At 42.6% G+C, this 25,462-nt stretch overlaps 1 long non-coding RNA gene and 1 pseudogene across 1 annotated transcript in view; one reads left to right on the forward strand and one right to left on the reverse strand.

Annotated features, from left to right (window-relative positions):
- The window catches only part of LOC148131869 (uncharacterized), a 312,201-nt gene that overhangs the window by 163,903 nt on the left and 122,836 nt on the right, over window positions 1–25,462 (forward strand). The window lies entirely within an intron of this gene.
- LOC148131871 (acetylcholinesterase-like) lies at window positions 6,176–7,159 on the reverse strand (annotated as a pseudogene).

Below are 25,462 nucleotides of genomic sequence, written 5' to 3' on the forward strand. Positions count from 1 at the left end.
TCTAGTGTTGTTGTCACTAGTTGTTCAAGACCCAGATTTGAAGCTAGCATTGAAGAAGGTTGTGTGTGTAAGGATTGTGTTGTACAAATTATTTAGTCCAGTCAATATGAGGTAGATTTGAATCTCCAAAGATAAAAGGGTATGGGCAGGATGTGGCCCATGCGGTAGTGTGTATTTAGCTTGTTTATATGTTCGATGTCATAATCAGGTGCTCGGTAAACATAGTAAGAATCGAATTGTGATATTTAAGGACAGTCTACAGATGATGGTTTTGGTATGTGCCCTGCAATTTCGATATTTTATAAGGATTTTTATAGAATATAGCAACACCAATCTCCTCGACCGATTTTCACGACCTGATCGGTAAACATGATAGTCTCTCACTGTGGTAATGGAGTCGGGAGAGATGCATTGAGCCATGTTTGCAGACAAACATAATGTCACGGTTAGCCATATTTAAGAGGATGAAATTAGGTATTTTATTCACGAGGCTTGCATTAATTTTAATTGCCTTTAATCTGTCCTCAGTGGATGGATTCCTCGACGTCCAGGAGGTATCCCAAAAACTCTACCCTTTCGGCATAATTGGTATTTATTTTTGACCTCGAGGTCATGCTTTGTAACCTTTGTAAGACCATTTGGAGCTCTTTTCAGAATGTCTCTGTTAGGGGCGTGCGATGAGGCACGCCGAAATATGGTACGAATTCTCTGGTCTTTGTAACAGCCTTCCATTAAGCTCTGAAAGACCTTGGAGCTACGCCACCCCAAACTGGAGTCGTTGCATTTCTCATGCGCGATTTGATAGTTTGCGCCTGCGGTGGTCGGATCTACAGGCAATTGCTGATACGCCCGCGCCAGGGTCTAATAGGCTAAAACTTTCCCACCGCCCAGGAATGGAGTAGTGTTGCACTACCGGCACTGGATATGCACTTTGCTGAAGTGCGTAGTTGTGTGGCCCGGTAGTCTCAAGAATCAGTGACCCATCAGGTTTGATAGGCGTCACCATTAGGCTTCCCACCGGGCGTGGTCGTGGTGGGTTCCAGCATGCCCCAAAGCATAGTTTATTCAGTTGTTCGTCATTTTAGGTTTTAGGTTTAACGGCACCCGAACACGCGTGCTTAAGGTGGATGGGTGCCACTCAGGGTTCGTTAATGAGATCGGGTCCTTGTACTTGCCTAGTCCGTCATGAAAACGCTTGGAATTCTTGCACAGGGCTTCCTCCCAATCGCTGTTTCGGCAACGTGGACCCTCGCCACAGTGATTCCGAGCTGTGTTCGAACCATTGCAGGCCTAAAAAGACTAGGCCGGTCACGCTTGCACCCACAGTCAGCAGGTAGTGCTGACGCAAAGTGTCCTTGAAAGAGACCTGAATCGGCGACCCTATTAACGGAATTCAAGTTACCCTGGTAATTTTTGAGCATAACCCTTTGAGGTTGAGGTCTTGGCGGTGAATCGTCGAACGAGTTGTTGGAGCCGCCTTCCAGGACAATTATCGAGATGATCCTGAGTCCACCCTCCATTGCTACGTTTGCTCGATAGCCGACCTTCACCTGATTTTTCCCAGCATCTAGGGATGTAGCGTGGCCTATGGTAATCGCTCATGGGTCTCTTCCCGCTTCTGGTTTCTTCCCCGCCTGCGGAAGTGGTGGACGGTTTGTTTCGTAGGAGTGGCTTCCCCATTGCGATTCAGTTTGTCCTCGGGTGCGCCGATTAACCCTGAAGACTGGCATTCGCCCGTCGGGTTTGGAGTTGGAGTTTTGTTTGCTTCTGCAAACCTGCGATGATCTTCTTTTCCTTAAAACGCTGCAGAGTGTACGGCGAATTTGCAGCGCTGATCGTGGTGATTCCGCTTCCACATCCCGCACAGGTCAAGTGAGCGTTAGGGGAACTGGTCTCGCTCAGTTTGAGTCGGTTGACCTCTTCCTCAATACCATATCTGACGGGATCTAGGTCTTCGCAGAGTCGACACCGGTTGTCTCTTCTGAGCAAGGCGAGTATCATTGGCGAAGTTGATCGTGAAGGGTAAGGGCTGGTGCGCAGTCGGCCGCCGACTTCTTAGTTGCTTCTGCTGCAGTGGCTTTTTAATGGCATCGGGTGAGGCTGATGCCTCAGCCAGCCATTTTGCTCTGATCGGTGGCAGTTTCAGCCCAGAAAACTAGGCGGTCTCGGAGGGCTTCTTCTGTTAGAGAACCGCAGAGGCCTCTGCTTCGGGAGGTTCATATGCAGTTGGCAAGGCCGCCCGCTGGACCTTCTGGTAAAATTCGTAAGGCTTTCTGACATAAGCTGGCACGGTATGCATAGGCCCGCTGTGAAAGCAGTTGCCTCGAGGATCGCCCCAGTCCATCGCTTTATCGCTGGCTTGGCAAGTGATTTTGCCATTTAAACACGTAGCCCGCAGGGGTTAGAAATACAGCTCTTTTTGCTGGCATCTTTCGTTGTTAACTTCAGAAACATCTGAACTCATCCATGCACGACCCCAGTCTTCGTAAGGTTTCTGGGGTCGAATGGAAGCGGGTGGTACGGCACCGCTTTCGTCATGTTGCCGCATAGTGCGCGTATCTTGGATTAATGCTCTGCTGGTTGCTCTGTAGATCAGTCAGCTCTTCGGTCTCCGCATCCCACCGTCACAGCAGTTTGAGAATAATGAAGACCAGACATCTGACCAGTGACTTCAACTTTTTAATAACAGTAGATAGAAATAACAGTGCGCGTAAGCAGCAGTAACTCCTTTATAGTTGGGCTACTTATTAATCCAATAATATGTGCAACAAGTTCAACTAATACCCAATAAGAAGTGTCCTAATATGGGCCAATCAGAACTTGCTATGGACCAATCCTTGTTCTTTTGTTTAAGGACCAACTGTGTGTGGTGGCTTTCAAAACCCGCTTTGCATTTGGGCTTAGTTCTTTATTGATTCACAAGTCAGGACCTTATTTATTTTTGTTTAGTATATAATCTCGCTGTTGTTTACAAATAATCAAGGTGGAGAACATACCCACACCCTTCCTTCTCCTATTTTCCCAAAACAAAACCCTGTGAGGTGAGTTGGGCTGAGAGAGTGACTAGTCTAAAATCAATCCTATTTAGTATATAGGAATACAGTCCTCTTAGATTGATTTTGAGATTAAGGCACCAGGCTAAATGTTCCCAGACCGAGTTCTAATCACAGCCTTTCTGGCTTTCTCATGGCTAAGACAGAATAAGAACTCACAGTCTCCTGATATCTAGTCTGGTGCTTTAATCTTAACCTTAAAGTCCATCTACAGTTTCTCAGCTCTCCTTACATGAAACATTGTAGGAGTTAGAATCCAAACAGGGACCCGCAGACTTATGGTTTGGTTGCAGTGTTTACCATTACTAGTGTGCACTGGAGAAATTCCTTCAGAAAATAGTGGGAGAAAATGATGCTTGTCAAGCTTCTCCCAGCTTGGATGTTTCAGGAAAGAAGACCTCATCCATTTCTAGCAAAAGATATACTTGTTTGGTTATAGCGCTAAGAAAAGCTAAATCTGAGTATTCCCACTCAAAGCCTTCCTTTCTCCCTTTCTCCCAGGTCCTTCATCTTGACCCAATTTTAAAAGCCCAATATTATAGGGCTGTTGGTAACAGCTTTGCTAACGCCACTTGGTGGAGTTTTATCATTCTCATGTTTATATTGTTGGATCAGCCGGTTCAGATTGACAATCTGGTTTCGTCATTCTTCATCCCCTTCCCACGTCCCCCTTCTCCCCTCCTCCTCATTTTACGCAGGATGTCACGGTTGGCGTAGATTGAAGCCATTATAGTGGCAGCTTGACAGATTCACTCATATTTATATTGCTTTCAAAATGGAGAGGGGGATTTATAAGTACGCATACACATGGATTAAGGACATAACTGATCTCAAGTTACTCCTGTCCCTCTGTTATCTAGAGAGGAAGACAATGGTCTTTCGTTAGAGAAACAGCTGCATCTTGAGCTTCAGGGCAATCCATGGAATGTTCTGATAACATTGACGCTACAAGGGAGATATTCCCAATCTCTCAGCTGTCTGTTAACAGTCCCATTCATCTGAAACTGATTTCTTCCCAAGCGGCTGAGCGTTCATTCTCATGCTTTCTCTCTCTTCTCAGCACTGCATAATCTTCTGTGTGTTACTCTTCGTGGCTGGGCTCATTCATCTCCCACCCCATGCCCAAGATCGGTATTTGTTTATGCAGATTCAGAGGTCCTGAACAGGTCCTCTTCACAAGGCTAGTGGATCAGCTTGCGAGAGTTTCCACTCCACACAGCAAAGCCGAGCCACCAAAGTGCTACTTAAAATGGTTTGGAATGCCGATGAAATTGCTATTTAGAAAGAGCTCCAGCCCCTTCGGAAAATCATCCAACTTGATCCCACTCGCTGTATGGCTACACATGTAACCCAGAACTGGATTCCGCACCTCGTAAGGATTGCCTCCTACGAACCTCTAAAGAAAGTGAAGACTTGAACCCAAGTATTTTAAAGGAACCTTGATTAAGCAGAAGTGAGAAGTAATACTCTGAAGTAGAGTCTGAATACCCTAGGCAGACGCAAGAATGGAAAGCAGTAAAACCTCGCCCTTAGCTAGATGCGGATTTCAGCTAATCCACAGGTGGAAGATGTCATTGTAACGCGCCTGAGAAACAGATAAGCATTCCCATGGCATACCGTGGCTTAATGGAACAACCCACCCGCTCCCGCCCCCTAACATTTCCCAAGAGGTGAGAAAATTCACAAGGCATGGGACAGGATACATATAAAATAAAGGAGTTGTCAGGTACAGTAATGAATCAAATTCAAGGGTGGGCCTGCACTTCTCCTATTGAATGATTGGTATCACTGTTAGGGGACACCCCTGTCTTTCTTCCTAGTCTGAGAAACACGATCACCTTCGACTTTTCTGAGAACAAAGAAAATGAAATATCAAGACAAGGTGATTTTATCACAGAAGAATCTGAATAGTAGATTTCAGATTTATCTCCATGATTCATGACACATGCATATATTTATGAAATAGATGTCAAAACATTATTGTTCATCACATGATCAGCCAAATGTTTGGGATTGGATCTGACAATTTTGTCTACTCCACTCAGTCCTTCTCAAAAAGCTGGATGATGGATATGCTTGAGGGTTTAGAGGTATCACTGCAGGATGTGGTGTTATTCCAAGAAGCTGCCTTTTAAATTGACTGAGAGGGATTTTGCCAATGCCGATGGTACCAAGGGGGGATCCAGGAGTTTTGGGATTTGTTATTGTTGTTATCTTATGTGAGCAAATTATGCCTGGCTGTAGAGGATATTATTAGAGACCTAATTTTGTAGAATTTTAGTTTGCGCTTGTTTTGCTAAAATAATGCTAAAGATGCAAAATTGCTCAGTGCAAAATCAAATGCGATGTTTCAGCAAACACAGGCAATAACATCAATTTAGAAATTATGCTATGAATGATGGCTGCATTCTATATTTGATATATAAATGATTTTAAAGGCTTTATCAACCATTACCTCCCTTCCAAAGGCAGAACTAGATGAACTTACGCGGCTCTTCAGCCTTTGAAAGGCCCTTAAAAAGCACAGTGCTTTCACCCTTTCCTGAATGGCCCAGTATTAAAAGGAATAAATTAGCTTGGGACTATAGAGAGGCCATTTATCCTGGTGCTGCTGACCCGGAAGGTATCTTCGTGTGGAGAAGGAAGACATTGATGGAAGGTTTATCACAGAGATACAATTATGAGGATTTCCTGATAGAGAACAAGTGACTTCAGTGAGCTTGCTCAGAGAAGTTATGGGTGCCCATCACTGGAGGCTTTTCAAGAAGTCACTTGTCTGAAGTACAAGGTGTAGGGTCTCCTGTTTGAGCAGGGATGGATTCATATATAACTGTGATAAGGTACTTAAGAATTGCAGTGATTTGCTTAATATTCAAAGTGGAAAGCGTTTTGAAATTGGGCAAGATTCACTTAAATTAGAATCTTGCTTTGTAGTAAACAGAAATTTAGTCCCAACTATGGTCGTAGAATCATGAGTCACATGTATTAACACAACCTGAAATATAGGTAAGGAGTAGAGGTATTACTGGCATGTATTTACTTTCAGATATGAAATGCATTTACTGAATGTGTGTGTGGGGCTTTTGGATTTAAAATATAACTGGATAGAAATAAAGAACCACTTACCCAGTTCTGGCAAACTCTGCCCAGTAGTGCACTCATCCACGGCTCAGTCTGCTTTCAGCCTCAGAGGTTTGATTGAGCACTGATCTGGCGGTCCCAAAACGTAAGGAATCTCAGAACCGTGGGATGCCCTAACCATTCAGGCCAAACTGACCATGCGATGGCGATGTGCTGTAACAAATAGGCATATACAGGACTCTGCTTCCTGATACATTTCCTGCAGCTTCAATGAATGGACATAAAATATCTGATCTGTATAGAAGTGGCTGAGCTGATGGTATTTTGCTGGACCGCGGATTCCTTCATTGCACCAGTGCTATACTCTGAACCACATCTAGTTGCATTTGGCACCAACAGCTGTATCCCTTTCTGAAGCTGCTCCTGACTGATGATTGTGGGTGATGTTAGAGAAAACATAATGGACAATGAGGCCGCTTCATCAGAGGTTTCAATTATGAGATGTCAGGTTTGACCTGAATTAAGCCCCTCCTCCATGAGCTTTTCTAGTTCCCTAAGTAAAAGTCCCCATCTGTGGTTGGCCTGAAGGGGAAAAATTGTGAAGGATGCCACCTTTTCGCAAAAGAGAGCCATTTCATGTCAATCAATTCAGAAACATTTTTTGTTTGCAGACAGTGCCCTGAGCTAGATTCTTTATTGTCCCCAGAGCAACCCAGCAAATGAATGAATTCCAGATATCCGTTTGGCTTCCCAGGAGACCCTGCCCAGAAGGCAGGTTTGCTGTTCCACTCTGTATCACCGCTTGGGCAAAAGGTCCCATTGGCGCCGAGAAGAGATGAACACCACAGAAGATCCTCCAGCACTGTGGCTGCAAAATGGTCACCTGAGAAGGATCTCCCCAAAGGCAGCTGCCGTATCTTCTTTACCCACTTCAGGCTGTTGGGTTCATTGCCTAGGTTCCCCTGGGGCAGCTGGTGGAGTAAAGGAAGCTCTAAGGCTCCCAAGCCGAGTAATTGAGGTACCATAATGATATTCTCAGTGGGCAGCTAAGGATGCCCCATTGAACACGTGCTGTTGCAGGCGACGCCCATGAAATATCTCCCATGTATCCAGACCCAAAACAGGCACTGGGGTATGCCGGGTGGCACCCAGATGTTGAGGAAAGGCAGTCTTCTGACAGTGGTGTTTAGAGACCATATCTCTGCTTCAGGACATCCTGGGAAATAAACGGAGGACAGGAATTGCCAAACTGGTGGCTTCCAATGGTTAAGCCCATGGCTGATGTGAAGAGGCTTTGAAACTCCCAACTTCCCAGGAGTTCAGCAGGAATGCCTAGATAGGCTGTCACAAGATCCAAGGCCAGACAGAGGAACTGTTGTCTCTAATAGGGCCGACTGTTGGTTATGACCACTGTGTTCCTGTATTAGAAGCACAACTGGAGGTTATAGTGAAAAGAGAGACGAAGAAAGAAAAGGTCAGCAGACGGGCATAGCAGACAAGTATTGCAACAGAAGGACGAAATACGGACCTGGAAAAATGACAACCATCAAGATTTGCTCCAACACTGTATAAGCCCACCCTTGCGTCATCAAGGATTATTGTGATGTAGGAAGTTCTTTTTTCCTGAGGACGCCTACGGTAGCAGGTAATGACTTAGTCAACTTTGCGCTTTCCATGATGTGTTCTCAAATTTCTAGAACTCGTTTAAAGATCCCCTTTGTTCTGTGCTTAATGGAGATGACTCCACCTCACCTCACACTGGCTGAGTCCCAGAGTTATAAATATATTATTTATTTCATGCACACATCCCCATTCACATGAGCTGCATGCATGTGTGCCTGCCGCACACACGGATTGTTCCCCTACACACACCCAGCAATCCACACAACCGAAAAGGTTGGGGAACTCCTGTCCACCTGGATGTCGATAACCTTTGTATTTTCCCATCCACACATGCTTTCCTCAGCAGGCACTCTAGGCTGCCTAACATAAACATACATTTCTCTAGGTTTCCCTGCTGAAGAAGACCTAACATTACAAAGCCAACATGGGTTTGTCAAAACAGGTCATGCCAGACTAATCTTATTTTATTCTTTGACAAAGAGACAAAATTAGCGGACCCGAGGAATGCTGTCGATATAATTTACTTGGACTTCATTGATTAGAGACAGTCCCATTCCAATCACAAAGCCTTAGCAATCAATCACATCTACTGCATTGGAACCATCTGCTCTACAGGAAAAAGCAAACCCACCCAAAGTAGATGCCACACAGAAATTGGAACAGAGGCGAATCTACTGGAATTTCCCACTCAGCGCTTCTCTCCAGCCAGCGCCAGCAAAGTCCCCTCATGGACCCAGTAACTTCATTTTCCACTCACACGGAGGAAGACAAATTAGACTTTTAGAAACTCAAGCTGTGGGGGAAGTCAATTATGTTCTTTATATGCATTCTTCCCTACAATCTGCTATTTTATGAAGTACAAATGACCAGAAAAGGAAACTAACTTTTTGCAAATTTCTCTTCTTCCCACATAGATGAAATTATAATCTCAAAGAAAGCAAGTTTATCTTGAGAGACCCTGATCGTAGGGGATGTGAATCTGTATTCCTTTTCTTCCAATTTTATTTCTTTTTTTTCTGTCTAAGATTATTGGATCATTAGGTGATAGAGAAAGAGGAAAACAATACTGTAGACAATTTGATGGGGCAAGAATGGGATTACTTAATTTCTCTGAAGCACATTTTGTAAACAAGAAACCAAGCACATTGTACAGTGCTGTGTCAGGGAGAAAGGAAACTTAACATAGGAAATTGTTCTATAAAAACTTCCACTAGCATGACAAGTTGTCAAACGAGTTCCACTAGTATGATATTACCATAGTGACAATACATACTAGTAATACACTAGTATAAAAATAGTGGAATATTAGTGTTTCACTGGTATGATGAGTGTCAAACTCTGAGTGGGATCTTGAAGTCCTACCACACCACCACTTAAGTATGAGCCAGCAGTGTGCTGCAGCGGCCAAAAAAGCCAGTACAGTCCTAGGCTGCATCAACAAAGGGATAGCATCAAGATGACATGAAGGTTAGTATCACTTTATCCTACATTAGAAAAACCATACCTGGAATACTGGCTCCAGTTTTCGGACACCACAATATAAAAAAGATGTTCCGACTCTAGATAAGAGTTCAGAGAAGAGCAACAAAGATAAAACAGATGAAGGGGTAGCAGGAATTGGGTATGTCCCATCCAACAAAGAGAAGGACTAGGTGACATGATAGTCGCTTTTCCAAAGGTAATACGATCCTTTGGGTTGTATAAAGAGAGGCATAGAATCAAGATCACATGAAGTATTAGTGCCACTTTACAAAATCCTAATAAAACCACACCTGGAATACTGCAACCAATTTTGGTCACCATACTACAAAAAAGAAGTTGAGACCCTGGAAAAAGTTCAGTGAGAGCAACTAAGATGATCAAAGGCCTGGAGATTAAAACATATGAAGAACGGCACTGGCTAGTGATAGGAGGTTCTGCTTGAGCAGGGGTTGGACTAGAAGACCTCCAAGGTCCCTTCCAGCTCCATTCTCTTCTCTTCTATTCAATCTGAGGGGCTGTCAAGAGAAGAGGGGATCGACCTATTCTCCAATGCACCTGAGGGCAAATAACAGATGGAAGCTTATCAAAGAGAGATCCATCCCAGAATTAAGGAGAAATTTCCTGTCAGAACAATTTAATTAGCGGAACAGACGTTGTGGGAAGAGATTGAACAGCCATTTGTCTGTCATCGTATAGGATCTTCTGCTTAAGCAGGAAGTGGATTAGAAGTGGATGTCCTATGGTAGGAAATGAGATTTATTGCCATTTTTAAAAGCTCAACTGTTTATCCTGCCAGCCAGGCGGCCAATCCCTCTATTTTAGTCTCTAGCTTCTGGATGTAATTTATAGATTTATTTAATATTCTGCCTTTATTATTTTTAAGGCGACAAACATATCTAATTCTCCTTCATCCTCATATTTTTACCTTTAGCTTCTTCAAACAGCCAATCTGATACAATTGTGTAACTGGTTTTACAAAGCCAGCCTCCAAGTTAGTAAATAAGTTTTGCCCAAGTGGGATAGGAGAAGAGGTTATTCCTTAGTTACAATCATCAGGAGTGAATTGGTGCTTGAAGTTGCCCATAGGATAGTTGGCTGAGAGGTGTTTTTAGCTGGATTCAGACATGCAGCAATGCTATAGTTTAACAGTTCATCTTCCAAAGAGGCCATTAGGGGGTGGCTCATAAACTAACATTCTAAGGTCCATTTTATTATTTATTAATAATGAAAGAATATACTTAAATACAAGCATGTGTATTAATAGTAGAATTACATGGATTAGATGAATGGAAGGATTACGAATAGATTTACCATATCTTCAAATGATACTGTGATTGGTATTAGGATTATATATTAAAACACTGAACAATGAAAGAATGAAGGATGAAACTATAATATATACAGATGTGAAGACTTAAATAAGGGTAATATGAATAATAAAGCAGATGAAAGATGGAAAACAGAAAAGAAACGTCTTTGAATACTATGGTGACATGAATAAAAGTTAGAATAGAAATAAGAGGGGAATAACAACATATATATATTTTTTAACATATCAAGATATATGTAATAATAAGAGGGAGGTTTGGAAATTGAATGGCGGTAGTATTAGATATGTTTAAACAATATGAAACAATGAAAATGAAATGTAATAACTATGAGTAATAATATTATGTTTATTTGTACCAAAATGTATGATACCCAGGTATCACATTGTTCAATGTATTGATATGTATAAGCAACATTATATAAAAAAACTTCACTTAAAAAAAAAAGGTGACGAACATACGTAATACTCCTTCCTCCTCCTATTTTCCCCCCAACAACAACTCTGTATGGTGAGTTAGGCTGAGAGAAAGTGACCAGCCCAAAATCCCCCAGGTGGTTTTTATGGCTAAGGCAGAGCTAGAATTCATTGTTTTTGGTTCCTTAACCACTGGACCAAACTCTCTCTCCCCCTTCCTCTCCCTCCCCCTCCCTCCCTCTCATAATTGCAAGATACACAGAAAGAGCTTAAAGCAAAAGACATATAGATAATCAAGGAAAGTGTTCTCTGTTAAACAGAAATGACATTTAACAAATGTAATCCCCCCCCCAAGGAAAAATCGGGACTAGATTCACTTTCACTGGTTTCTTAACATCTCCTTTAAAAAAGACCTTAGTGCCAATATGCAGAGTAAAATAAAGAAAAGTAAGTAGCTGTAAGATATTACCTTTCTTTCCTTTAATAGCTGCCAAGGGATGGTCTCTCTTACTTGGATCTTTATTTATATATCCATCTTCTTCCATCTTTTAGAACTTTTTGATTTTTTTGGTAGTAGCAAGTTTTATAGTCTTCGCAAGAGGAAGTGACAGTTCTTTGAGGTTCTTCAAACAGCTGGTCTGATACAATTGTGTAACTGGTTTTACAAAGCCAGCCTCCAAGTTAGTAAATAATTTTTGCCCAAGTGGGATAGAAGACCAGCTTATTCCTTAGTTACAATCATCAGGAGTGAATTGGTACTTGAAATTGCCCATAGGATAGTTGGCTGAGAGGTGTTTTTAGCCAAAGTGTTTCCCAACCTTTCTGTAAGCTTAGTTGCAGGTGTTTACTGTAACTCTTAAGGAAGAAGTCAGGTGTCTGGATTGGGAAAGGAGTTGGAAGGAGCTGTGGATGATACGTCTCCTATGCAACAGAATGAATCATCCCAGGATATGGTGATGAGCCTCTAATGACGCACAACTACATTGTTGAAGAAAGTGCATTAAAATAAAACGTTCTACATAACTTTGGAGCCCTTTTCTAGGCAATCAGTCTCTCCTTCCATTGGAAATGAGTGTCAATATTAAATTGGGAACTAAATGTTTGGGTTTCACTCATTTCTATCTCTCCAAGTCCAAGTTGCACACCAACTCCGAAGGCCAAGTTTTAAAATAAGAGCAAAGAACAGAATGATTGATTTTAGAATGGAGGTGTTTATGCTGGTTCCACATAGTTACCTATGTCCAGGGATGGTATTCAGGGCGTTCAGACCAGTTCAGGCAAACCTCTAGGGAAAATTTTGACTGGTTCAGAGAACCGGTAGGGAAAATTTTGACTAGCCCTACCTTTCTGCCGCGCTCTTACCTCCACCTCAGCTTATTGCCCACCTCAGCTGAGTGAAAAAACGGCACAGAAGGCGGTCTCTGAGTGCTGTGCTGCACCTGTGTGAAGCAGTCTCTCGATTGGTTCTAAGAGAATGCTGGCCCCACCCCTGCCCTGCCACTACGTTTCTCATCTCCCAATTTCCACGTCATAGCAGCACAATCTGTGTGCCTTCTTGCTTCCGTTTGTTGACCACACAGTCTCTGCGGCATGCCTGCCTGCACCTGCCTGCCTGCGGCCAAACTCTGCCTGCCAGGTAAGCCTGCAAGTCCCGCTAGCCTCCCTCACCTTTGCAGCTCCATCCCAGGCAGCGCCACAAGACGCAGAAGGACCTCCCAGCACCGTGGAAAATAGAGCGGCAATAGATTATCTATTATTAAGGCATAATCATGGCTGGGAGGAATTTATGTTATTTTGATCTGGATCAGGCTTCTGAACTTGTGGAGGACATCTGCCACTTGAAAGAGCTGGCCTAGAATATTGGCCATAATCAACCATCCCTAGATTTTTCCTGGCTCTTCTCATGGCTACCAGATTTCCATTGATTTAAAATCCCCATTGCAAGCATTGTCACTGTCCATGTTCTAGCAGCCCTCCTGTGTTGTGTTGTCTCTGTCACTGCATTTCCCCTTGCCTCAGTTGCCTAAAACTTGTAGTCCTGCTCCCTTTCAACCAAGCATCCCAGAAAAACAGGCAGCCCTAATGATGGTCCAAATTGACCACGAATACCAGGTATACTTAGATATGATCCTATATGTTGGGGACAGTGAAGAAAATCATAGAAGGTAAAGAAAAAAAAAGAGGGATTGTGGGAAGGGAACTACACTAAGACAGTGTTGCCACTAAGGCAAAGCCAGAAACCCTGAACTCCACTGAAACAAAGCCAGAGCGAAAGCCTCTGGGAAAACATAAACTGCACCCCAAATTTTACCCTACAAAATATCCCAAGCAAAAGAAATTGAACCTCTAAGCACTTTAGAAAGCCATAAGGAATTGCTATAAAACAAATATCCCAAAGAAAAGAATCAAACCAAGGTAATTAGAACTCTAGGCCCATTAGAAAAGAACGCATTTAAGAGCTGTTATAAAATACCAAAACCATTACAAAATACAAAAACTTATATTAAGCAACAGGACATGCAGGAAGAAGGAAATTAACCCACGATATTAGGACATCAGAGCAAACAGAAAGTCAGGTGTATTGCAAAAGACAAAGACAAATTATTAATTATAAACAACACGATTAGCTAAGGACTAAACACTTAAGCACACTTACTCACTCAAACACGCTAGCACTCACTCCCTTCCTCCCCCACATGAGATTGCCCTCAACAAAGCAACAGGGAGGGAAATTTCAGAAAGAGGACTTTGAGAGGATAAGAGTAAAATCAGATAACTGGGAAAAGAAACAGTGGAATACAATAGAGAAAGGAGGAAGGATAAGAGAAAGGGTCAAAAAAATGAGAGAAAATGGAAGACAAGCCAGGAAGAGATTAACTAATATTGTAAGGAGAGTAAGAGATGATGGCTGAAGAGGGGAAGGATAAGGATTCCACATGAATTTTATTTTATTTTATTATTTTAGATATACAATTATTAACTCTGACAAATTTGAAATTAATATTTTATTATAGGATTATTAAAGATATATAAATTGTTAATTATAATAAATATAAGGCTCAATATTCTAATTGGAACAAATATGAAATTAACACCTTATTATAGGACTATTATTCAAGACTTATAATTGTTAACGGAAATATGTATGAAAATTAATACAATATTGTAGGGAAAGAAACAATATGTGGAATATGTCAGAAAGAAAAATCAATAGTATATGGTAATAGATAAAAATGATTATATTATTATTAGAATATATAATTTGTTAAATGAAAATAAGATGGAAAATACGATTTGTGTATTGCAATGAGATTAGAAAGGGACTTTGTTTTAAAAATATAATAGTGACATAATTAACATTTAAAAAGGGGATAAATACTGGACAATATAAATCACAATGAATTTATCAATGATTATTTGAACTATATAATTTGTTAAATTCTGCAAATATGACTATTAAGAGAATATGCATAACAAAAGAAATGATATTAAGAATATAGAGATTGATGTAAAGTAGCATATGAGAATATTCTACGATAAAAATGGATAATATATAGTAATACTAAATTAGATAAGAAAGTTAATAGCATGAATATGAAATTATGGTCATGTTTGTCTTAAAATGTCAAATAACCTGGAATCACACTGTTCACACAATGATGTATTTATAGAAATAAAAAAATAAATAATGTATTTAAAAGAGAGAGAGAGAGAGATTGCCCTTGGGGTGGAGAGACTCAAACACGAAATAAGATTAAAACCACTAAAGCAATCACAAACACAAAAGAATCACACAAAAACTATAGGACTACCTAGAAATCAATTTCAAAGGGATAAAGGGTATAAAAAAACATGTGTTTACAGTTTAAACTCTGCTAGCTAGCCCAGGAACGCTGGTCTTTGTTGCCACTTGCCTTCCTGAAAAATAAACAAGATCCGGGTTTCATGCAGCTCGTTTCAGTCTAAATTCTTCCACCCCGTCAGCAACATCCTCCCAGCCGGGAAATTCAAACTCAGGGAAGCAAAGGCTTTACCTTTCAACAGGGAGAAAGAATTGTCTGAAGTAGTGTAGGGTTTTCTGCCTAAACAGGGGGTTGGATTAGAACGGGGGTCGCCAACCTTTTGGACCTCAGGAACCATTAAACTCATCATTTTAAATTCCGCAGAGCAGAGACCCTGGGAAAATCCCCCCAAATGTCTGAAGGAAAATTCCCCACCCCGTTTTCCTACCGATCAATCTTTTTTTGGGGTCGCAGGATACTGTCTCCAGCTCCGTTCTCAGCGAGAGAGAGAGAGAAAGAGAGACTTTTTGCTTCATGCAAAGAAAGCAGCAGAAGCCTCAGAAGTCTTTCCTTCTCTCCCCCAAACTCCGCCAGAAATGAGTCTTTGTGAGACTTGTCATGCCAGTGCAGCCTCTTGGAGCAGGATGCCTTGCAGGGTCCCAAAGACTCATTTCCGGCAGAGTTTGGGGGAGAGAAAGAAAGACTTTGGCCTCTTTCCTTTCGCGCAGCCAAAAGCAAAAGAAAGAAGCAGAAAGAAGCAGCCTGTTGGCCAGGCCAGATGCATGGGGCAAGTGGGGCATGTTCTCTGCCACCCTTTCCCCCCCTCCCTCACTACCTCGTGTTGTTCACAATGCAAGCGACACAAGCCTTGTGTTCCTGTGCAGCCTGGATTAAATGCTTTGGGGTGACATTTCTCTGCGGACCACCATAATTTTCTTGCAGACCACCAGTGGTCCCTGGCCCACTGGTTGGCGACTGCTGGACTAGAAGACCTCCAATGTCCTTTCCAACTCTGTTACTCTATTCTATTCTATTCTAAATATTAGAACAGTGCTATTTTATTGTGCTATTTTACTGTGAGTTGGACTGAGAAATTTCCTAAGGGTGAGACCGATCAAGTTGCCCATGCCCAGCCAGTCACATAATCACCCAGCCATGCCCACCCAGTCATTAGGGTAGAGAACCAGTTGTTAAATTATATGAATCCCACTGCTGGATGTGCCCAGGAATGTGATTCAACTGGTATAACAACTGGTTTGGTGAGCACACGCTTCTCTCCGCACGCTTGCTGCACATTTAAAAAAGCTTCAACTGCAGCTGAAGAAAACAGCTGAGGCGTGCCAAACCACTTTGCCACGTGAATCAGCTGTGCTCTAACAAAAAGACATAAAGAACAGAAAAGAGCACGGGCGGGGGGGCCACATGGAACAAGGGGTTCACCCTAACCGGTCCGAACCAGGAGAATCCCACCCCTGGATGTGCCCCTTCTGTCATTACAGGCTGAGCAGGGCTGGGTTAGTGCATGTTAGAGCATTTGAAATAGTCTATATCAGTGGTAGTCAACCTGGTCCCTACCACCCACTAGTGGGCATTCCAGCTTTCATGGTGGGCAGTAGGGGTTTTGTCCGATACTGAAGCACTTTCCTTTTTTTTAAATTTAATTGACTTTTTTTAAAAAAATTATAGCATTATTTAAAAACATTTTCATTAGGTTTTCATAAAATTCCCTGTGACAATTTAAATTTCTGAAAATATACTATTTGTATTGCCCGCACATAAGTTTAGTTCACGTTACATAATTGAAATTAAATGGCACTATAGTGCGACTGCAATCAAAAGAACCTTGTTAAGCCTGGATTCCCCAACGGGTGTTAAGGAAAACAAACTAAACAGAAAGTGCAGCGAAGTCAGATAGGAAGACAGGTAAATGTGTGAGATAAGTTCTCTAGTTAACACGTAGTAAAAATACAGATACGCTTGTGCTATCAAAAATATAGTTTATTCCATTTAAGAATTATAGCATAGTCAAAATAAACGGTCCATTAGTCATATATCAATTTCAGTCAAGTCTTGTCGGGGATACTCTATTTGCAAAGTCCGTGTTGAATAGCCAATGTCAGTACACTTACAATAAATCTGTCCAATCTTATCTTCTCTCCGTTGAGAAAAATCAACACTCCTGTTTCACTCCCCGTTTCAGCAAGAACGCAGTCATCAATCCATCCAGTAATTAGGGATCAGTAAGCCAGAGAGAGAGAGAGCTGCAATGGCCTCGCTTCTTATATAGTGCTTTTACAACCACACCCTTAATTACATTCTTGCTGTTAAAGTTACACACACTTTAACTAACAAACCATGATACCATATTTATTATTTTTACCCAAACCAGTTAGGGTAAACAATGTTATCCCTAACAAGCCTCATCCCAGAATAGCTCGAGCATCTCCCCCCACACCACCCAGCTGTAACAGACAAGCAGAGCTGGTAGCCGGCGCCCCTCCCCCCAAACATAATCCACGATGCACAAGAGGCATGCGCAGACAATGATACATGGCGCAGGCTCTTTTGTTCGCGGTCACACTGGTCAGTAAGCAGTTAGATTTGTGAGAGTGAGTACGTGCCTACAGCTTCAAACAAAATATTGTGAAATATTGTAAGCCCATGTCTCAAAAAAAGAAATATGCTTGTGGCTATTTGCCAGAGTATCTGAAGATGAGTTTCATAGAATCTGTTGTAAATAAACAACATCCAAAGTGTTTATTGTGTCATAAAACATTATCCAATGAGGCAATGAAGCCAAGTCGATTGCAAGAACATCTTTCTACAAAGCATCCAAATGATAAGGACAAGCCCATTGAATATTTTCAGGAAATATATAAAAAATTTCAAAATCATGCAACAATTGTTGCATCATTTAAGAAACAACATGCAGCGAACGAAGATGGATTAATTGCCGCTTATCACATTTCACAATTAATTGCAAAAAGTGGTAAAAGCTGTAATATTGGAGAAACTGTAATAATACCCTCTATAAAAGAATTTATCCCAACAGTAATGCTTCAGGATGTACCTGAAATTTTAAAAACATTGCCCCTAAGCGATAGCACAGTAAAGCGATGAATTGAAGAAATGGCAGTTAATGTTGAAAAAAAACTTATAAGTATTCTCCAAAACTCTTCATTTTCCATGCAATTGGACGAGTCTACCTGTCAGGTCCGTGTATCTGTCATTTCTTCAGTGGAAGAAGAAAAGTGAAAGAAGAAAAGAGGAGGGAGGCTGATAAAGAAATCCTTTCTTGATGTAACCTGAATATATTTAATCTTATATCGAATTTGTATAACCCACACATGATACAATGGAGGGAGAAAAGCCAGATTGACAGAGCTATCACCTCTGAGAGGCACAGCCAGGAGATGAGAAGATCATAAAAATTCCACAGTGAGATGGGTCCTGGGAATCTCTGAAAAGTTCATTCTAAAAAGGGGGTGGGGGGAAATTAGGTATGCCCTGGGAAACTGTGAAAAAGATTGTTCCTTACAAAAGGGGTGGGAGGAATTAACATACTGGCTTTTGTTTCACTAAATACACATCGAGATAAGAGGAGGGGTTCTAAACTCCTTTATGTATCCCTGTATGCCTGAGAGACCTCAGACGCTGCTTTGAACTCCTACAAGAATTGTCTCATCTCAATAAAGGATTCCTTTTTTATACGTTTTGATACGTTTTCAGAAGTTCATTCTAGTTGAGTGAATGGAAAAAGTTCTGTAGCCTGACACTACCATTGCAAATAATAATGCTTTATTGATGGCATATATACGTTATTTTGATGAAAACAATACATTAGAAGAAGAAATGGTCTTCGCAATAAATCTCATTACAGATGCAAGAGGATTATCTATATTTAATACTGTAAAATCATACTTTACAAAAATAATATTCCTTTGAATAATATTGTTGCATGCGCTACTGATGGAGCACCGTCAGTGGTAGGTTGCGATCGTGGATTTGTTGCTTATTTAAAGGAAGAAATGCCAAATGTTTTATGTATTCATTGTGTGGTGCACAGACAACATCTTGCAGGAAAACATCTAAGTACAAGTCTCCATTCATCATTAACTATAATAATTCGAACCGTAAACAAGATCAAATCCAATGCAAAAAAATGATAGAATGTTTTGACAGCTTTGCCAGGACAATAATGAAGATTTTATTATGTTACTTTTGCACACAGAAGTTCGGTGGCTGTCAAAGGGTACATCTTTGGCTTGTTTTGTAACATTATATGATAGTGTCATACAATTTTTTGAAAGTAATAATGAGACCAATCTGTGTCAACAGTTAAAAACAGTAAAGAATGATGCCTTTTATTTGGCAGATATTTTCAAGAGATTTAATGATGTCAATTTGCAGCTTCAAGGAGCTAATAAAACTCTTATAAGTTGCCAGAATATTGTGTCATTATTTATTGACAAACTTGAACTACTTCGTTATAATCTATTGAAGAGAGAATTTCATCAGTTTCCTGAATTATCATCTATAAAAGATGATGTAACTCCAGAGGATATTGACAGATTCAGTAGCCACTTCAACGAACTTAAATTGGACATGGAAAAACGATTTGACGATATTTTGAAATTGAAGGTTGTATGACTGGATGAAAAATCCTTTTACCACAAATATTGAAGAGACTGATACAACTTGCCAAGAAGAACTGTTAGAAATTAGATATGATGAAGAAAGTAAACATAAATTCGATATTGGTGGATATGAAAACCTATGACTGATGGTACTGAAATATAGCCATGACTCATGATTGGGGGGACACTTTGAGTTCTTAAAAACCCTATGTTTAGTCAGGAGACAGTTCTGTTGGCCAAAAATGAAAACTGATGTTGAGGACTATGTGAAAAGCTGCTCAATTTGTGCCACGATGAAACACAACTGGAAAAACCCTGGCCTCCTTCAACAAGTAGTTGAACCAACAAAGCGGTGGAAAAAAATTGCGATGGACTTTATCGTAGAGCAGGTGGTTGGACTAGATATCTCATTCACTTTCTCCTTCCTTCCTTCCTTCCTTCCTTCCTTCCTTCCTTCCTTCCTTCCTTCCTTCCTTCCTTCCTTTCTTTTTCTTCTTTCTTTCTGTCCCTTCCTTCCCCCCTTTCTTTGTCTATCCCTTTTCTTCCTTTCTCTCTCCCTTTTTCTTTCCCTTTTCTATTTATTTTCTTTCTTGTCTCTTCCTTCACTCTCTCTCTTTCTCTCTTTCCCTCTCTTTCTCCCTCCCTCCCTCCACATCCCATTCACTTTCTCCTCCCTCCCTCCCTCTTTCTCTCTATCTCTTTCTGTCTCTTTCTCTCTTTCACTATCTTTCTTTCTGTCCCTTCCTTACATCCCCCCTCTTTCTTTGTCTATCCTTTTTCTTCCTTTCTCTTTCCCTTTCTCTTTCTTTACTTTCTTGTGTGTTCCTTCTCTCTTTCTCTCTTTCCCTCTCTCTCTATCCCTTCCCTAACCTATCTACCTATTTTCTGCCCAGATAGGTGTGTCCTAATCTGTCAAAGACCTGGTTAATCCTGCATCACCCCGTTTCCCCTTTCAGAGGCCCTGGTCCTTAATTTCTCCATTTCCTCCCCCCACGACCTCCTCTTTCGTCATCCCAAGCCGTGACTTTACCATCCTCCCGCAGCTGGCTGCCAGGGAAGGCAAGCCAGGGCTGAGCCATTGTTGTCGCTGGGCTCCCCGCCAGTCTACATCGGCCTTGTTACGAATGCTTGCAGCCTCCACGTGTTTTCTTTGGTGTGGCTGGACTGCAGCCGCACCAAAAAAAAAGACGTGATGGCTGGAGGCATTTTGCAGCGAAAATTACCAACCTCCAGCTTTGCTTGCTTCCAATGTGCCGCTGTGGCCGCATTCTAGGCGCTGGCTCCTAAGGTCCACCCCATTGAGCCCGCTGTACTGGAGGGACTTGACCAAGCAAGTCCAAGCGGAGTGGTGCAGCAGTCAATGGGGTGAGTCTGCATGGCCGGCCCCTAGAATGTGGCAGCAGCACATTGGAGAAGCAGAGAAAAACCGGAGGTCGGTAATTTTCACTACAAAAAGCCTCCAGACGCCGCGTGTTTGTTTTTTTTAAAAAAAAAAAACCATGCGGCATCTGGAGGCTTTTTGCAGCAAAAATTACTGACCTCTGGTTTTGTCTGCTCCGCTTCTCCAATGGGCTGCTGTGTCCACCAGCAATTGCCGCGCATGCACACGATGTCACGCATGCACAATAAGGACTGACTAGGCAGGGAACGGAGGAGCGGGTGGAGAGGAGTGGGGCCAGCCATGGGCCTGTTTTAATGGTTATCCAAACTACCGGGAATGGTAACAAACCAGTAGAAACCCACCCCTGAATTGCGCCCTGTGAGGGGCCCACTTCCTGCACTCCCATGCCACCCCCCTTGTCTCTTAGCTCCCCCTGCCACCCCCCTTGCCTCATCACCCCCTAAGTCATCCTACCGCCTCCCAGCAGGTGGTATCGCCCACTTTGGGAACCACTGTACTATATTAATGTGATGGCGAACCTATGGCACAAGTGCCAGAGGTGTCACGTAGAGCCCTCTCTGTGGGGCACGTGCACCATCACCAGCTGCTCTTCTGGTTTCTGGCATGCACAGGTACGCCAGCCAGCTGGCCTTTGGGACACTGGAGCACCGCCAAACAGCCTGAAAAACTGCCATTTTGGGGCTTTTCCAGGCCGTTCTCAGGCCTTTTTCAGGCCATTTCCCAAGCCATTTTCAGGCCGTTTTGGGGGGGCAAAAACGACCTGAAAATGGCCTGGAAAATGCCCGAGAAAATAGCCTGAAAACAGCCCCAAAAGGCCAAAAACAGCCCCAAAACAGGCATGTGCATATCAACCAGCTGGACTTTGGGTTTCTGGCGCTCTGGCACACACACATGCATACGCACGCATGCATGTTCTGGTTTGGGCACTTGATGCTGAAAAGGTTTGCCATCACTGCTATGTTATTTTTCTTTCTGACATATTCCACATGTTGTTTCTTTCCCTATAATATCATATTAATTTTCATACAAATTTCCGTTAACAATTATAAGTCTTGAATAATAGTCCTACAATAAGGTCTTAATTTCATATTTGTTCCAATTAGAATATTGAGCCTTATGTTTATTATAATTAACAATTTATATACCTTTAATAATCCTATAATAAAATATTAATTTCATTTTTGTCAAAGTTAATAATTGTATATCTTAGATAATAAAATAAAATAAAATTCATGTGGAATCCTTATCCTTCCCCTCCTCAGCCATCATCTCTTACTCTCCTTACAGTATTAGTTAATCTCTTCCTGGCTTGTCTTCCATTTTCTCTCATTTTCTGACCCTTTCTCTTATCATTCCTCCATTCTCTATTGTATTCCACTGTTTATTTTCCCAGTTATCTCGTTTCACCCCATCCTCAAAGTCCTCACTCTGAAATTTCCTTCCCTGTTGCTTTGTTGAGGGCAATCTCTGTGAGGAGGAAGGGGAGTGAGTGCCAGCGTGTTTGACTGAGTAAGTGTACTTAAGCGTTTAGTCCTTAGCTAACCTTGTTTATAATTAATCTTTTGTGTTTGTCATTTGCAATATCCCAAACCTTCTGTTTGTTTTGTTGTCCCAATATCGTGGTTTAATTTCCTTCTTCCTGCATGTCCTGTTTCTTAATGTGTGTTTTGGTATTTTGTAATGATTTTGGTATTTTATAACAGTTCTTAAACACATTCTTTTCTAATGGGCCTAGAGTTCTAATTACCTTGGTTTGTTTCTCTTTGGGGGGATATTTGTTTTATAGCAATTCCTTATGGCTTTATTGTTCTAATGTGCTTAAGAGCTTCAATTTCTTTAGCTTGGGATATTTTGTAGGGTGACGTTTGTTTTTTGGGGGTGCAGTTTATGTTTTCCCAGAGGCTTCTGGTCTGGCTTTGGTGGTAACATTGTTTCAGTGGAGCTCGGGGGTTTCTGGCTTTGCTTTAGTGGCAACACTGCCTTAACTACAGTTTCCTTCCCACAATCCCTCTTTTTTTTCCTTTACCTTCTATGATTTTCTTCACTACAGTTTCCTTCCCACAATCCCTCTTTTTTTTCCTTTACCTTCTATGATTTTCTTCACTGTCCCCAACATCTAGGGTCGTATCTGAGTATACCTGGTATTCGTGGTCAATTTGGACCATCACTGCCTGTTTTTTCTGGGATGCTTGGTTGAAAGGGGGCAGGACTACAAGTTTTTAGGCAACTGAGGCAAGGGGAAATGCAGTGACAGAGACAACACAGGAGGGCTCCTAGAACGCAGACAGTGACAATGCTTTCAATGGGGATTTTAAGGCAATGGAAATCTGGTAGCCATGAGAAGAGCCAGGAAAAATCTAGGGATGGTTGATTATGGCCAATATTCTGTGGGGCAAGTAGGCGGGGCTAGTCAACATTTTCCCTACCTGTTCTCTGAACCAGACAAAATTTTCCCTAGAGCCATGATGGCGAACCTATGGCATGCGTGACACAGGTGGCACGCAGAGCCATTTGTGCCGGCATGCGAGCTGCAGGCAAACTTACTTCACTGTGCATGTACATGCCTCACAGCTGATTTTCGGCGGGGTTTGAGGCCTTTTGGCCTCCCAAAGGCTTGAGGAAGGCTTGAGGCGGGCTTTGCAGGCCAAAAACTAGCCCCGTTTTGTCACCTCCTGTTTTTCTGAAAATACCGGAAGTGACGAAACAGAGCTAGTTTTTGGCCTGCAAAGCCTGCAGAAGCCTTCCTCAAGCCTTTGGAAGGCTGAAAAAGGCCTCAAACCTGCTGAAAATCAACTGTGAGGCACAGTGCACATAAGGTGGCGGTGGGGAGTGGGGGGGATTGCGCATGCATGCCTAGGGGCGTGGGGAGGGAGAATTGCCTTCTGGGTGCTGGCACATGAGCGTGAGCATGCAAGCGCACACACAATTTTTGGCACAGGAGCCCAAAAAGGTTAGCCACCACTGCCCTAGAGGTTTGCCTGAACTGGTCTGAACCCCTTGAATACCATCCCTGGACATAGGTAACTATGTGGAACCAGAATAAAACCCTCCATTCTAAAATCAATCATTCTGTTCTTCACTCTTACTTTACAACTTGGCCTTCAGAGTTGGTGTGCAACTTGGACTTGGAGAGATAGAAACGAGTGAAACCCAAACATTTAGTTCCCAATTTAATATTGACACTCATTTCCAATGGAAGGAGAGACTGATTGGACTTTCCAGTCTGGCAAATTCTGGCATTTGAGGCAGATGATGTTTCTGAAATGGCAGGTTGCTCTTGTGTGGTTGCCTGAACAGCTCAGGTAGATGATCTGTGGTGAGGTTAACTTTTTTTCTGTTATGTTGTTTCTTCTTTGGGTTACTTGTGGATCTGTTAGACCAGTGGTCCCCAACCTTTTTTGTACCAGGGACCAGTTTCAAGCACAAACACTTTTTCAAGGACCGGGGGGTGGGGGAGGAGAGAGAAAGAAGAATCCGAGTTTGGTGGTTTGCTTGCAGACGTTTCATTACCTGACTAGGTAACATCTGATGTTGTTACCTAGTCGGGTAATAAAATGTCTGCCAGCAAACCACCAAGTTCAGGAGCGCCTCGGCCCTGCCTCCCTCAGCCCCATCCCTCAGGTGTCTCTCTCCCTCCCTCAGGTGTCTGCCTCGTTCCTCTCTCAGTCGCTCTCTCGCTGCTCCACCAGCCCAGGAAGAAACTGCTTCAAAGAAGCGGGGGAGCTTTTCCTGTCACCGCAGCGCCTCGAAGCACCCGTTTACCCCACCCCGCCCACCCGCCCGCCCGGCAGTTCAATCCACAGTGCTCCGTTCTGCCTGCCTGCCTGCCTTCTTCGTTTCGGAGCAGCTTCGGCTGATAAAAAGAGGCGAATAGTTATTATTCTCAGCGAAGCTGCTCCCAAACAACCAAACAGGCAGGCAGGCAGAACGGGCACTGAATTGAGCGCGCGCGGTGGGCGGGTGGGGGTAAACGGTGCTTTGGAGGCGCTGCGGAGACAGGAAAAGCCACACACACCCCTGGCTTCTTTGAAGCAGTTTTTCCTGGGCTGGTGGAGCAGCGAGAGCGACTGAGAGAGGAACGAGGCGGAGGAAACTGAAGCTGCTGAGCCAGAGAGCAGGACAGGCTTTGGTTGCTTCCTCCCTCCCTTTCTTTCATTTGTGTCCTTGATCCCGATCCCAGCAGCATTCACCGAAGGCGAAGAAAGCCGCCATTTTTTAATTTTTTTCTTTGCGGCCCGGTACAGAGTGCTCCACGGACGGGACCGGTCCGCGCCCGGTGGTTGAGGACCCCTGTGTTAGACGGTAGACTTCTTCTTCTTCTTCTTCTTCTTCTTCTTCTTCTTCTTCTTCTTCTTCTTCTTCTTCTTCTTCTTCTTCTTCTTCTTCTTCTTCTTCTTCTTCTTCTTCTTCTTCGTCATCGTAAAACTCTTCTTTGACAGCTTCTTCGTAGTGAATGGCTGTGCTGGTTCTTTCACTCGGGTAGCTGTTGGAACCTTGAATTTCTGCCACGGAAAGTGTTGACATTTTCATGGCTTGAGCCTCTTCGATGGCTGCTTTTAGATGCAGGCGGGAGGTATCACCTCGTTTATTCATACTGTGTGGGCGTTTTTCTATCTCTATGGCTTCTCTGATTATTCTGTTGTGGAAGTGTTCGGTTT

The sequence above is a fragment of the Notechis scutatus genome, chromosome 2 (assembly GCF_049901735.1).
Source record: "Notechis scutatus isolate UNSWTSFEM ecotype Mainland chromosome 2, rNotScu1.2, whole genome shotgun sequence".
NCBI lineage: Eukaryota > Metazoa > Chordata > Lepidosauria > Squamata > Elapidae > Notechis > Notechis scutatus.